Below are 14,525 nucleotides of genomic sequence, written 5' to 3' on the forward strand. Positions count from 1 at the left end.
TGTGCCTCCTGACTGGGAGAAACCTCCTAGCAGGGAGAGTTCCAGCTGGCATCTGGCGGGTGTCCCTCTGGGATGAAGCTTCCAGAAGAAGGAACAGGCAGCAATCTTTGCTGTTCTGCATTCCCCACTGGTGATACCCAGGCAAACAGGGTCTGAAGTGGACTTCCAGCAAACTCCAGCAGACCTGCAGCAGAGGAGCCTGACCATTAGAAGGAAAACTAACAAACAGAAAGGAATAGCATCAACATCAACAAAAAGGAGGTACACAAAAACCCCATCCGAATGTCAACAACATAAAAAAAAAGGTAGATAAATCCATGAAGATGAGGAAAAACCAGTAACAAAAGGCTGAAAATTCCAAAAACCAAAACACCTCTTTTCTTCCAAAGTATTCCAACTCCTTGCCAGCAAGGAAACAAAACTAGACAGAGAATGAGTTTGACGAATTGACAGAAGTAGGCCTCAGACGGTGAGTAGTAACAAACTCCTCCAAGCTAAAGGAGCATGTTCTAACCCAACACAAGGAAGCTAAGAACCTTGAAAAGCTGAAGGCCCCTGTCTTTTCTCCATGGACCCCAAACATTACAAAATACGGTTTCTTAGCCCTGCAAAGAGTCAGAACTGAGCCATTGCCTGGTCGTATACAGTCTATGGGCTGCTCCCTTGGTAATACAAATTCTGGTTGGAGACTTTAAGTTGGTCCCTGCAAGGGCTTGCTTGTTCTTAGATGGACTAATCTCCCATTTAGCCTTGGGTTAGTGGGTGAGAATGTCATCCCAGTTTGGAACCTAAGAAGCAAGAGCTGAAATAAATGAAAAGGAGCTAGTGCTTTTTTCTGGCATACAAACGGTCTCACTGGAAATTACTGCTTTGATCAGAGCTGATATTTCCACTAAACAGCATTCTTAGTATCTACACAGAATTGTTCAAAATTTATCAACTTTAAAGGGTTTCTTTGGCCAGTTTTTAAATTTCTGCTATGCAACATATACAATGGCAGGAAACGCTGTAGACTTATCTACTTCTGATGCGGGCTTTCTGCTAATGCCTTTGCAAAGGAGCTCAAAAGTCTTCTCTAAATCTGCTTAGTTGTACCTGTGAGTCTCCTCCCTTACTTCAGAGAGAGGATGTTCATGGATGTCTTGGCTGTAGAAGGGAAGTTAACTTCAAGGCTGATGGTCAGAAAACTCTCCTTCCTTAGAAGGAATTGTTTTTTTCTGTATAGGTGTTTACTATCTCCCCTCAGCAAATAATGCTCTGGTGTTGAGGCTATAGCCGAAGAGTCTGCTCTCATTATAAAACAGCCATTCATGTGGGGGAAAGGAGGTTAGAAGGATCTGATGGCATTTAGCTCTTTCATGATTTTTATCTGTAGATTATATGAGTTTCACCAACACTAAGAAACTGAATAACAATTTTTTTTTTTTTTGAAATGGAGTCTTGCACTATTGCCCAAGCTGGAGTGCAGTGGTGTAATTTCGGCTCACTGCAACCTCCACCTCCTGAGTTCAAGTGATTCTCCAGACTCAGCCTCCCAATTAGCTAGTGTTACAGGTGCTCACCACCATGCCCAGCTAATTTTTTGTATTTTTAGTAGAGATGGGGTTTCACCATGTTGGCCGGGCTGGTCTCGAACTTTTGACCTCGTGATTCGCCTGCCTCTGTCTCCCAAAGTGCTGGGATTACAGAATAATAATTTTCTGAAGCTCTCTTTGTCATGTGTCATGGCTCAGTTATGTCACTCATCGTTTAGTTAAGTTGATATTTTGCTCTTAGCTAAATTTGCTTAGCCAAATATGCACACAAATGAAAGAACTGCTGTCTTTATAAGTCACCCAGAAACTCAATGTTTTTGCATCACATACCATAATTGATGGGGAATTAAATTGGATTCCTGCTGGCATATCAGTCTGAAACCCCAGGGAATGGTAAAAGTGCCCAAAGCACAGGTTTGTGAGAATTAACTTTATGGAACTGGTGTCGTCCCAGTTAATAAAAATGGATTATCTTAATGGTTTGATTCAGGGGGATTACTGGCATAGTCTCAGCCCTAGGATTGCCTTTATTCTAGGTGGTATCTGTTTTTGACAGGACAGAGGTGGTGTAATGGATTTCCCCATCTTTTTCTAAAGCAAGATATTATTTTAATATTCTCTATGGGTTTCTACAAAACACGGTTTTTAAGCATCCAATATAAAGGATTTTATTTAATACCTATTTTCAACATTCAAAAGTCGCTGATGATTACCTTCAGAGTAGGAGTGTTCTTAACCCAATCAATCTCCATATTAGAAAAATACTTAGTATATAGTCATTTTGCTCAATCTATTCTCTTCCACACCACACAACCCCACAACTGCCACAATCTCCCTCACCCTGGATTAAATCACTGTTATTCAGGCCTATAGTACTAATTTCTTATTTAGAATTTATCAACCACTTTTTTTTCCCTCAATTCCCAATGTCACTGAAAATTGTCTGAATAGGCAATAAATTTCCATGTATTGTATGAAAAGTAGCTCATGATTCACCTGGAAATGTAATGAAATTCCAAACTGGGATCCCTGTGTTGGTTATGTGTTTTTTGTTTTATTTTGTTTTTTGTTTGTTTGTTCATTTCTAAGAGACAAGATCTTGCTCTGTCACCCCGGCTAGAGTGCAGTGGCATGATCTTGGCTCACTGCAGCCTTGACCTCCTGGGTGTCAGGCCTCTGAGCCCAAGCTAAGCCATCATATCCCCTGTGACCTGCACGTATACATCCAGATGGCCTGAAGCAAGTGAAGATCCACAAAAGAAGTGAAAATAGCCTTAACTGATGACATTCCACCATTGTGATTTGTTTCTGCCCCACCCTAACTGACCCAGGTACTTTGTAATCTTCCCCACCCTTAAGAAGGTTCTTTGTAATTCTCCCTACCCTTGAGAATGTACTTTGTAAGATCCACCCCCTGCCCACAAAACATTGCTCCTAACTCCACCACCTATCCCCAAACCTATAAGAACTAATGATAATCCCACCACCCTTTGCTGACTCTCTTTTCGGACTCAAGCCTACCTGCACCCAGGTGAAATAAACAGCCTTGTTGCTCACACAAAGCCTGTTTGGTGGTCTCTTCACATGGACGCGTGAGACACTGGGTTTAAACTATTCTCCTGATTCAGTCTCTCGAGTAGCTGGGATTACAAACTCTCAGCACCATACCCAGCCAATTTATTTTTATTTTTATTTTTTTGTAGAAGTGGGGGCTTGCTCTGTTGCCTAGGCTGGTCTTGAACTTGTGGCCTTAAGAGATCCTCCCACCTCAGCCTCACAAAGTGCTGGGATTACAGGTGTTGTAGCAGGACAAGCCGCAGACAAAACCTCTCAGACACCAAGTTGTAGAAGGAAGGGCTTTACTCAGCTGGGAGCATCGGCAAGCTACTGCCTTAAAATCTGAGCTCTCCAAGTACACAATTTCTGTCCTTTTTAAGGGCTCACAACACTAAAGATTTCACATGAAAGGGTTGTGATCGATTGAGCAATCTAGGGGATACATGACAGGGGTTTCATGCACTGATAGAGAGAAACAGAACAGGGCAGCAAGCTTCACAATGTTCTTCTATACAATGTCTGGAATCTATGAATAACATCGGTTTCTAAGTTATAAGTTGATTTTTAACTACTAGGTTTAGGCCAGGCAGGCCCAGGCCAGGTTTTGGGCCTGGCGCTGGGTTGCCTGTCTTTGGTTTCACTTCCTTGTTTTTTCTGAAAACAGGTACTGACTATAAAACAATATAAAACAGTATGAGAGGGTCTCTCTCTTTCCTCATTTCCCCCCTTTGAGACTCTCAATTTTTATTAGAGGGAGTTCTCACTCTTATTTTTATTACTTATGTCTTTTTGTGCAATAGATTGATAGTGATTTATATAGTACACTTGTGCCGAAGCATTTCGGTGAACTAAGGTAGCAATGAAGCTTTTTATCATTTGAAGAAGTACAGGTAGCAAACAAGGGAGCAGTAAGCAGGTTCTTATTACTATTATAACTTTCATTGTAAGAGTTTTAAATCCTCCTAGTGCTGGGAACTAATTTTTAAACACGGCTTCAGGGTCAAATTTGTGCTACACTTGTATGGGCACATGTGTTTGTTGTGTCATATTTTTAACTATGTCTTTAACTACTTGCTTTTGATTATCTATGTGTAGACAGTAATTAGTAAGGTTAAATTTCTTATAGACCTCTTTTTCAGCTGCTAGCAAGTAGTCGAGAGCCAATCTATTTTGATAGATAGCATTTTTTATCTGAGTATTTTGTCAGGCCCGAATAGTCAAGGCTTGACTGGTTTTATTAGTGATGATTTTTAAAACAGCTTGCAACCATATGATTTGGTTGAGCATGTAAATGGGGGTCCAGTATCCTCATGAGCCATCTTGTGTCTAAGTGGCAGGTCTAGAGTATTGTATAATTTTTTTAGGAGGTCATTTATCACCTTTCCAATTACCTATGGCTATGCTTCATTTTCTATGGGAAGCATAGACAGGGAAGCCCAGGAGTTCACCTGTTTTTATGGGCAGTAGGAAGAAAAATGGTTTAATAGTGCCAATAACACAACTACCTGCCACTGGCCCGGCAGCTTAGCATAGGCTCTATGTCTGCATATACAGTACAACCCAGTGGGGGGCAGTCCAGTTCTGGTGGAATTCTGGGTGGGCCCAGACAGTCTTCTACCTTGGAAATTTACTGAATGGATCTCTTTCTGTGTAATTGGAACTCCACCATGTAACTGTTTTTGTTTGTTTGTTTGTTTGTTTGTGGTACCATTATATAGTTTTTGCCCCAGACAACTAAGTCATCTTACAGAATGAGTGAATTTTTTCCTTTTTTTAGCTATGCAATATTGTCCAATAATTGAGACTTTTAGAATCTAGAGATGATCAGGGTGATTTTTTTTTTTCGGGCGGGGGGGGCAGGAATTCATCAGGAACTGGGTCTGTAGGCACTAATTCTTGGGTTTCTTGTGGCCCCTGATCTCTTATTACAGTTTTTTCATGAACATAACATGAAGTGACATTTAGAGACTGGGCTACATGCTTGGCTAATTGCAAAAACAAATTTCTGGTTTTTCCTGATGTCTCTGGTGCTGGCACATTTAGTTTATTATAGAAAGTCTGAAATACTGGTTCCAGAGAGAGTTTACAAACCTCCTCTTTTACTAAGATATTTACTGTAGGACCTAGTCTTTTCCTATTGATGCCCAGAGATACATGTTCTCCCTTTTTTTTTTTTCTTTTTCACCTTGGGTTAAAGGGATTTGTAATTATTAATTTCAAGGGGTTGCAGCTTCCATGCATACAGGAGGGGCTGCTTTCTCCTGTTTGGAGCTAAACAGGATTTTATTCATCCTTTTTTTAAGTAGTCTAGATGACATATGACCAGTAATTACACACATTTGCACATGAGCTTAATTCAAGGCAGATATAATTATTTCCTGTCGTGTAACTTTTTTTTTTTTAAATTTAAAGAACTGCATCTTATTTTATGCCGATTGCTATTGATAGTGGCAAAAGCATTAAATTTTAGGGTTATATGCTTGGAGACTCCTCTTTCTTCTGTCATAACTATTACTTTGTGTTGCCTAGAAAAGGACCAGTCTTTAATTTTATTTTAAAAACTGTGATCATGGGAGGCTTAAAATGGGTCATAACACACATCAGGCTGGTTATTTCCTGGGCTACATACCTTAGATAGAATAGCATTATACAAACAAGTTTCTTTTAGAGTCCTGGTACACTTACAATAACTATAAAATTATAGAATTGTAGCCATCTTTTGTCCTACTTCAGTGACTTGATGCATATACTGGGAACAGCCCTGAGTCTGAGGAAGGTCAGTTGAAGTCCCCACTGTACAAGTCCAGATTTTAAGGAAAATGAGTCCTGTGATGAGTTTCCTCATGCTTCGGCCATGTGTGGATCAGTCAGCTTCTGAGTGTGACTGGAGCAGGGCTTGTCATCTTCTTCAGAGACACTTTGCAGGGACTGGCGAAGCTGCTCCCATCCACGTACAACTCCCAGTCTACTGATGTTTAAGGATGGTTTCGGAGGTTGGGCCCACTAGAATAAACTGAGTCCAATACTTTTACACAGTTATGTTTAACTGGGCATTTTGATACCAGGAGCAAGGTGGCAGGGTATAGGGTGTTGCAAACTTCAATGGTTATGGGGGATTTTCACGGAGCAAGCTTTGGTATCTAGTTAGTCTAGAATTCATTAGCTAACGGTGTCCTTTGGTATTTACTAAAATTACCACAGCATGGGGGGACTTTATGTTTAGGTTTTGCCTAAGAGTTAGCTTATCTGCTTCTTATGCACCAGCCTTTGGAAACCCTGTCTTGTTGTTTTGAGAGATAGGCCACTGGCCTTGGCCAGGGCCCTACAGTCTGGGTTAAAACTCCAACTGCCATTTTTTCTCTTTTTGACACATAAAGTGTAAAGAGTTTTGTCAGGTCAGGTAGCCTCAGGGCTGGGGCGACATGAGTTTTTCTTTTTAACTCATGAAAAGCTCGTTGCTGTTGGTTGTAATAGATGTAGTTTATCTAATTTCCATTTTTATTGACTGTCATTTACCAAAATATTAACTTAAATCCTGTAACTATTTGATTTCAAGCTTTAAATTGATCTGGTATTCCTTGCAGGGCTCCAGTTGCATCTAAATAGATGTGAGAGTTCAAAGACCTACAAGAGGCTTCTCTTGCTTTACGATGACGTGTTTTTATTTTTTATTTATTTTTTCTTCTGGTTGATGAAATGCCAGGGTGAAAGGGATAGCCAAATGGACTAAAGCACAAGTGTCACTCTAGTTATTTGGCAGAGTGCCCAGTAAAGGTCCACCGCAATACCGCCACACATCCACTCGGGGATGAACAAGGGCTGACTGATTGATAAGCTCTTAAAAATTCTTAAGCTCACTGCATATCTTCAGGTCTCCAAGGAATGCTAAGTCTCCTCCTCCCTGCCATGAGAGATTCAAAGTGAACTTAGTGTTGGGAGATGAAAGCTGGATGGCCCTCAGGGGGCTGACCCACAGAGACTTCAGGATATAGCAGAGAGAGCTTGGCATGACTTATTACTCCAGGCTGTAGAATCCTGGAAAAGAGCTACCATCCAGCCCATGCCTGGTTGACTGGAGGACCACCTTAATGGAAAGGGGACAATCAGGGCCTCTGGCCTGCCATATGCACAAGCATAACAATTGCTTTTGTTTAACATGCAGATGGAACATTTGATCCATTTTAACCAGGCATTTGCATCTTGGTATGCTGTCTTAATTGCCAAAGTTTGTTTTAAGTCTTTAACTTCTATGATCCTCTAGTAAAATGAATGTCTCCTTTAGGACCTATCTTTATTAGTTTTTAGACCAGAGAAAGCTAAACACCATTTTACATTTAATAATGCTTCTTGTATGATTTTTATACCAGATAAGCTAAAATTTACCTTTATATTAGTGTGTTATTAATGTTAAACTTAATTTTAATAAAACCTTGTAGACATATTTATCCAATATTTTATGTTTGACCATAAGGTAAGATTTTATAGAGTCTGTTAAACCTTTTATAACTTTTGTTAAAGAGCAGGTTGATGCTTTAAGAAAAACCTGTTGCATTTTTACTTTAACGTCCAGTTCACAGAAAAACTGGATGATACCTTTTTAACTTTAGCTAATATGTTTACACACAGAATTTTCTTTACAAATAACATTTTAAAACTTCCTTAAACTTTTAAAACAATAATTTTTTTTAACCTTTTAATGTAGGTAAAAATTCATATTCTTATGCCTCCTTATAATCTTTTTACCAAAGGTATATTTTAATTTTCTTATACACCTTGCACATAAACTGTTTTTTCAATAGTACTCAGGGGGCCTTATTACTTTTAAATTATACAACACTTTTTGCATAATTTTTTTATAACTTTTTCTCTTTCACGACTATTGCAGACAATTTTTCAAGATGTCTTAACTTTCTGACTTATTACAAACTTTTTTTTTTTAACAACCAGTTAATTTATTTCAGGACAAGAATTTACCATATAATATTCTTTTTATGTAAATTCTGCCTCCCTCTTTTTTTCTTTTCTTGAAATTTTTTAACATAGTTCCTAGTGGAGTGGGCTTATTTGTGCCTGACCCATGCTTCTTCAAGACAAAACACCACGCTCACACCACACGCACATCACAAAACACAAAACAGGTAAAAAGGGCACACACACACTTCTGCAGTTTACACCAAACCAAAATCAAAACCAAAATCAGAATATCCAGAAATCTAAGCCAGGTCAAAACCAAAACCAAAGTATCAAGCAATCCAAGTCAAGTCAAAAACAAAAACCAAAGTGCAGGTACAGGCACACCGTGGGTGATCAGGCCATGCTTCCACTCAAATGAAGTGGGCAAGTTCCCAAGACTGGTCCTGTCAAGCAATTTGAACCAAGTCAACACCAAAACCAACACCAAAGTGCCAATAAAGCCACACTGTGGGTGATCAGGCCACGCTTCCACTCAAATAGAGTGGGCAAGTTCCAAAGGCTAGTTTTTCCAAGTTTCAGATGTCTGGAATCCAAGTGCCAGTTCCTTCCCAATGTTCAGCCACTGTGTTAATCCTCCATGGGCGCCTGCTATGTGCTGCTCTGGTGAGGCTTTCCACCGTGGCAACTGCCTACCCAGGAGAGCTCTTTGGATCTTGTTACTCAGGCTGGCGGGAGTCCCCTGCAGGGATGCTCCACACGGCAGGCCTAAGCCGCCTAAGGGGCTGCCTCAGCCATCCGTCAGTTACCTCACTTCCCAGTCAGGGAACCAAGAAATGTAGCAGGATGAGCCACAGACAAAACCTCTCAGACACCGAGTTGTAGAAGGAAGGGCTTCATTCAGTTGGGAGCATCGGCAAGCTACTGCCTTAAAATTTGAGCTCTCCAAGTGCACAATTTCTGTCCCTTTTAAGGGCTCACAGCACTAAAGATTTCATATGAAAGGGTCGTGATTGATTAAGCAATCTAGAGGGATACGTGACAGGGGTTTCATGCACTGAGAGAAACAGAACAGGGCAAGGAGTTTCACAATGTTCTTCTATACAATGTCTGGAATCTATGAATAACATCGGTTTCTAAGTTATAAGTTGATTTTTAACTACTAGGTTTAGGTCAGGCAGGCCCAGGCCAGGTTTTGGGCCTGGTGCCGGGCTGCCTGTCTTTGGTTTCACTTCCTTGTTTTTTCTTAAAACAGGTACTGATATAAAACAATATGAGAGGATCTGTCTCTTTCCTCAGTGTGAGCCACCGTGCTCAGCCTATTTTCAATTGTAATTAATCCCACCAGATAATCGTACAAAGATTACTTTCTCCAAATGTATTGACTCACACTCAAACTCTAACAGCAGTGTTGTTGGGTCCCTGTTTATGTGCAGTCATCAGCATCTATGTACAGTCTTTACTTTTTGCCAATCCGATGGGTGAAAATAATGGCATCTCATTAATTCATTTTTTACTTTCCTGACCACTAGTAAGACTGAACAGGTTTTTACATATTTTTTGGGCTTTGCATCTCCTCTTCTGTTAATTACCTATTCATACTTTGCCCATTAAGCAATCGAGCTCTCGTCTTTTCTAAAGATCAATTTGTAAGGTTTATTTTATAGTAGGAATATTATCTCTATTTTGTCAGATATATTAGTAGCATTTTATCCCAAAATATTTTCCATTTGACTTGCATTATGATGTCTTTCATCTTACAGAAAAGATTATCCTGGCCAGGTGCAGTGGCTCACACCTGTAATCCCAGCACTTTGGGAGGCCAAAGCGGGTAGATCACCTGAGGTCAGGAGTTTAAGACCAGCCTGTTTAACATGGTGTAACCCCATCTCTACTAAAAATACAAAAAATTAGTCAGGCATGGTGGCGGGCATCTGTAATGCCAGCTGCTTGGGAGGCTGAGGCAGGAGAATCGCTTGAACCCAGGAGGTGGAGGTTGTAAGATCGCACCACTGCACTCCAGCCTGGGCGACAAGAGAGAGACTCCATCTCAAAAAAAAGAAGTTATCCTGTAGCAGGACGAGCCGCAGACAAAACTCCTCAGGCACCGAGTTAAAGAAGGAAGGGATTTATTTGGCCGGGCGCATTGGCAAGACTCCTGTCTCAAGAGCCGAGCTCCCTGAGTGAGCCATTCCTGTCCCTTTTAAGGGCTCACAACTCTAAGGGGGTCTGCGTGAGAGGGTCGTGATCGATTGAGCAAGCAGGGGGTACGTGACTGGGGACTGCATGCACCGGTAATCAGATCAGAACAGAACAGGACAGGGATTTTTACAATGCTTTTCCATACAATGTCTGGAATCCATAGATAGCATAACAAGTTAGGTCAGGGGTCGATCTTTAACTCCCAGGCCCAGGGCGCAGGCACCCGGCTGTCAGCCTGTGGATTTCATTTCCGCCTTTTAGTTTTTACTTCTTCTTTCTTTGGAGGCAGAAATTGGGCATAAGACAATATGAGGGGTGGTCTCCTCCCTTAATCCTTCAAATAATCAAATTAGTCAATCTTTTATATACAGAGCATACACTATAAATACATAGATACATACAGTAATATATATTTGTGTGTGTATATACATTTAGTGTGTATTTATGTATGGTTATTTAGATCTGAGTTTCTAACCTATCTCATTTGCCTTCTCTCTGAATAACTTCTTTTAACATTCCTTGTAAGGCAAATCTACTGAAAACAAACACCCTCAATTTTTGTCCAAGTTTTCTTTTTCCTTCACTTTTGAAGTATAATTTTGCAGGGTACAGAGTTCTAGGTTGGTGGAATAGATATACACACACTGAATGTATATACATATACATATGTATCAATATGTATATATAAGAATATATGTATATATATGACCAATGTTTCAGTATTCTATGTTACTTATAAGTTATTGATGCAACCTATATCAATTACTCAATTAACTAACCTGATTTCATATTATTCCACGTCTTAAAGTTAATTAAAGATTTTGGAAATTCTGTTTAAGATGATACATTACAGATCACAATTAATGTTGATATAAAAAGTTTCTCAGAATTTATATAGTTCTAAACTGTTGAGTTTATAATTTTATATTTTTCCTAATGGAAAACATTATATGGGAGCAAATGTATCTGATCAGTAACTCAGTGCAAAAATTCAGGAAGTTTATCCTGACTAGTTTCTTTATGTGAAGATAAATCCAGGGAATGAACTTAGACATTTTTTTAAAAACCCAAACTATCAAGCCGGTGTGATTTACCTAAGGATTTTGGATTGTTAAATAAAAATGCTTGTGACCTAGTAGTTTTTCTCAAAACGGGATTTCACCCCCTAAAAAACTAGTACATATTAATAGTTTCTTATTATCTGGGAGTTCTAGGAATATTAGATGTATATAATACTTTTTAGCCTCTAAAGCCAATAAGAATAAAGTTCCTTTTACTGAAGACACTTTATAATCTAAATCAGGTGTTGGCAAACTTTTTATGGGTACAACCCAATATATATATATTTTAGACTTTGTGGGCCTTGAGTTCTCTGTTGTTACTAGTCAACTCTGCCATAAACCACTGTATTCATAAATGAATGGATGTGGCTGTTTTCCAATAAAACTTTACAAAAACAGATACCTTACAACCACATTACCAATAGTATATATACAGCAGTTCCTTTTACCTAGCACATCAAGTCTGGCTATCAACAAAAAATTGCAAGGCATACTAACAGCCAAAATATACAGTTTGAAAAAGAGCATGAATCAGAATCAGACCCAGATATGGCACAGATGTTGAAATTATAAGACCAGGAATTTAAAACAACTGTGATTAATATCCTAAGGACTCTCATGGATAAAGTAGACAGCATGCAAAAATAGATAGGCAATGTAAGCAGAGATGGAAACTCTAAGAAAGAATAAAAAAGAAATGTTAGAGATCAAAATTACTGTAGCAGAAATGAAGAATGCCTTTGATGGGCTCATTAGTAGACTGCACATGGTTGAGGAAAAATATCTCTGAGCTTGAGGGTATACCATTAGAGATTCCAAAACAGAAAAGCAAACACAGAAAAGATTGAGGAGGAAAATAAACAGGATATCTAAGAACTGTTGGGACAACCAAAAATTGTGTAACTAGGTTAAAGAGAGATTCCAGAAAAAGAAGAAAGAGAAAAAGAAAAAAAAATATTTGAAGCAATAACTGAGAATTTCCCCCAAAGTAATATCAGATGCCAAACTACAGGGTCAGTAGGCTCATAGAATACCAAGCAGGATAAATGCCCCCAAAACTAAACCGAGGCATATCATATTCAAACTTCAAAAAGTCAAAGATAAGGAAAATGTCTTGAAAGAAGTCAGAGAGAAAAAACACCTATGAAGGAGGAAATATAAGCATTACATCCAGCTTCTCAGAAACTATGCAAACAAGAAAAGAGTAGCGTGAAATATATTAGTGTTGAAAGGAAAAATCCCACTAATCTAGAACTCTGTACTCTGCAAAATTATGCTTCAAAAGTGAAGGAAAAAAAACTTTCTCAGACAGACAAAAATTGAGGGTGTTTGTTGTCAGCAGGTTTGCTTTATAAGAAATGTTAAAAAGAAGTTCTTCAGACACAAGACAAATGAGATAGGTTAGAAGCTCGGATCTAAATAAAGAAACAAAGAGCAATAAAGAATAAATAAGTAAAGGTAAAATAAATGAATTTATTTTTCTAATTCTTAATTGATCTAACAGGTTACAGTGGGTTCAAAATGGTAACTTCAACAATGTATTCAATTATATGAGCATATATATTTGATTATGTATGCATAGATATTATATGTGTATGTATGCATATGTATAAGTGAAATGAATGATAGGAATTATAAAAGGAAACAGGAAGAAGGAATTAGGATTATTTTGTTATTACAAGGTACTTGAACTACCCATGAAGAAGTATAGTGTTATTTGAAAGTGGACCTGGATTATTTATAAATATATATTGCAAACTCTAGGGCAACCACTAAAAACAGTAAAAAAAAAAAAAAAAAAAAAAGAGGTATGACTGGTATGGTAAGAGAGTATATGGAATCATATAAAAGGCTCAGTTTAAACCATAAGAGACAGAAAAAAGGTGGAAGACACAAATACAAACAAAAAACAAGTACAGCAAATAGACAAAAGGAACAAATACAGTAAATATTAATTCAGCTGTATCAGTAATCACTTTAAACATGAATGGTCTAAATATAGTAATTAAAAATCAGATACTTTGTTCCTCAGTTGGGTCAGTTAAAAAAAAAAACAGAAGGCGGGCGCGGTGGCTCAAGCCTGTAATCCCAGCACTTTGGGAGGCCGAGACGGGCGGATCATGAGGTCAGGAGATCGAGACCATCCTGGCTAACACAGTGAAACCCGTCTCTACTAAAAAATACAAAAACTAGCCGGGCGAGGTGGCGGGCGCCTGTAGTCCAGCTCCTTGGGAGGCTGAGGCAGGAGAATGGCGTAAACCCGGGAGGCGGAGCTTGCAGTGAGCTGAGATCGGCCACTGCACTCCAGTCCGGGCAACAGAGCGAGACTCCGCCTCAAAAAAAAAAAAAAAAAAAAAAACAGAGATTGTCAAAGTGAATCTAAAAACAAGATCCAATGATATACTTTCATAAGACGCCCACTTTAAATGTAAATATACATAAATTAAAAGCAAAAAGATGGATAAAGCTATACCAGGCTAACACTAACCAAAGAAAGCAAGAATAGCTATAATAATTTCAGACAGAGGAGACTTCTGAGCAAGGAAACTTGTCAGTAATAAAGAGAAGCACTGTATAATGATAAGGTCAATTCTTCAAGAAGATAGAAAAATCCTGATTATATAGGTATGTAACAGCAGAATTGTTTTGTTGTTTGAGGAGAGGAGAGGGAAGAACAAAGAGGACTTTGTCTTGCAACTTGGACACCAGCTTAGCCACAGTAGAATAGAGCACTAGGTAGAGTCATGAGGCTCCATTCTAGGACCTAGCTCCCAGATGACATTTCTAGATATACCTTGGGCCAGAGGGAATCTGCTTCCTAGAAGGAAAGGATCCAGTGCTGGCAGAATTTATTACCTGTTGCCTAAAGAGCCCTTGGGGCCTGAGTCAATTAAATTTATTTCCTTTATAAATTATCCAGTCTCAGGAACATCTTTATTAGCAGTGTGAGAACAGACTAATAGAGTAAATTGCACTGAGAGTAGGGTGCTGCTATAAAGATACCCAAAAATGTGAAAGTGACTTTGGAACTGGGTAACAGATGAGGATGGAACATTTTGGAGGGCTCAGAAGAGGACAGGAAGATGTGGGAAAATTTGGAACTTCCCAGAGGCCTGTTGAATGGCTTTGACCCAAATGCTGATAGTGATATGGATAATAAAGTTCAGGCTGAGGTGGTCTCAGATGGAGATGAGGAGTTTGTTGGGAGCTGGAGTAAAGGTCACTCTTGCTATGCAAAGAGTGACATGCAGCATTTCGC

The sequence above is a fragment of the Trachypithecus francoisi genome, unplaced genomic scaffold (genome assembly GCF_009764315.1).
Source record: "Trachypithecus francoisi isolate TF-2019V2 unplaced genomic scaffold, Tfra_2.0 Lachesis_group15, whole genome shotgun sequence".
NCBI lineage: Eukaryota > Metazoa > Chordata > Mammalia > Primates > Cercopithecidae > Trachypithecus > Trachypithecus francoisi.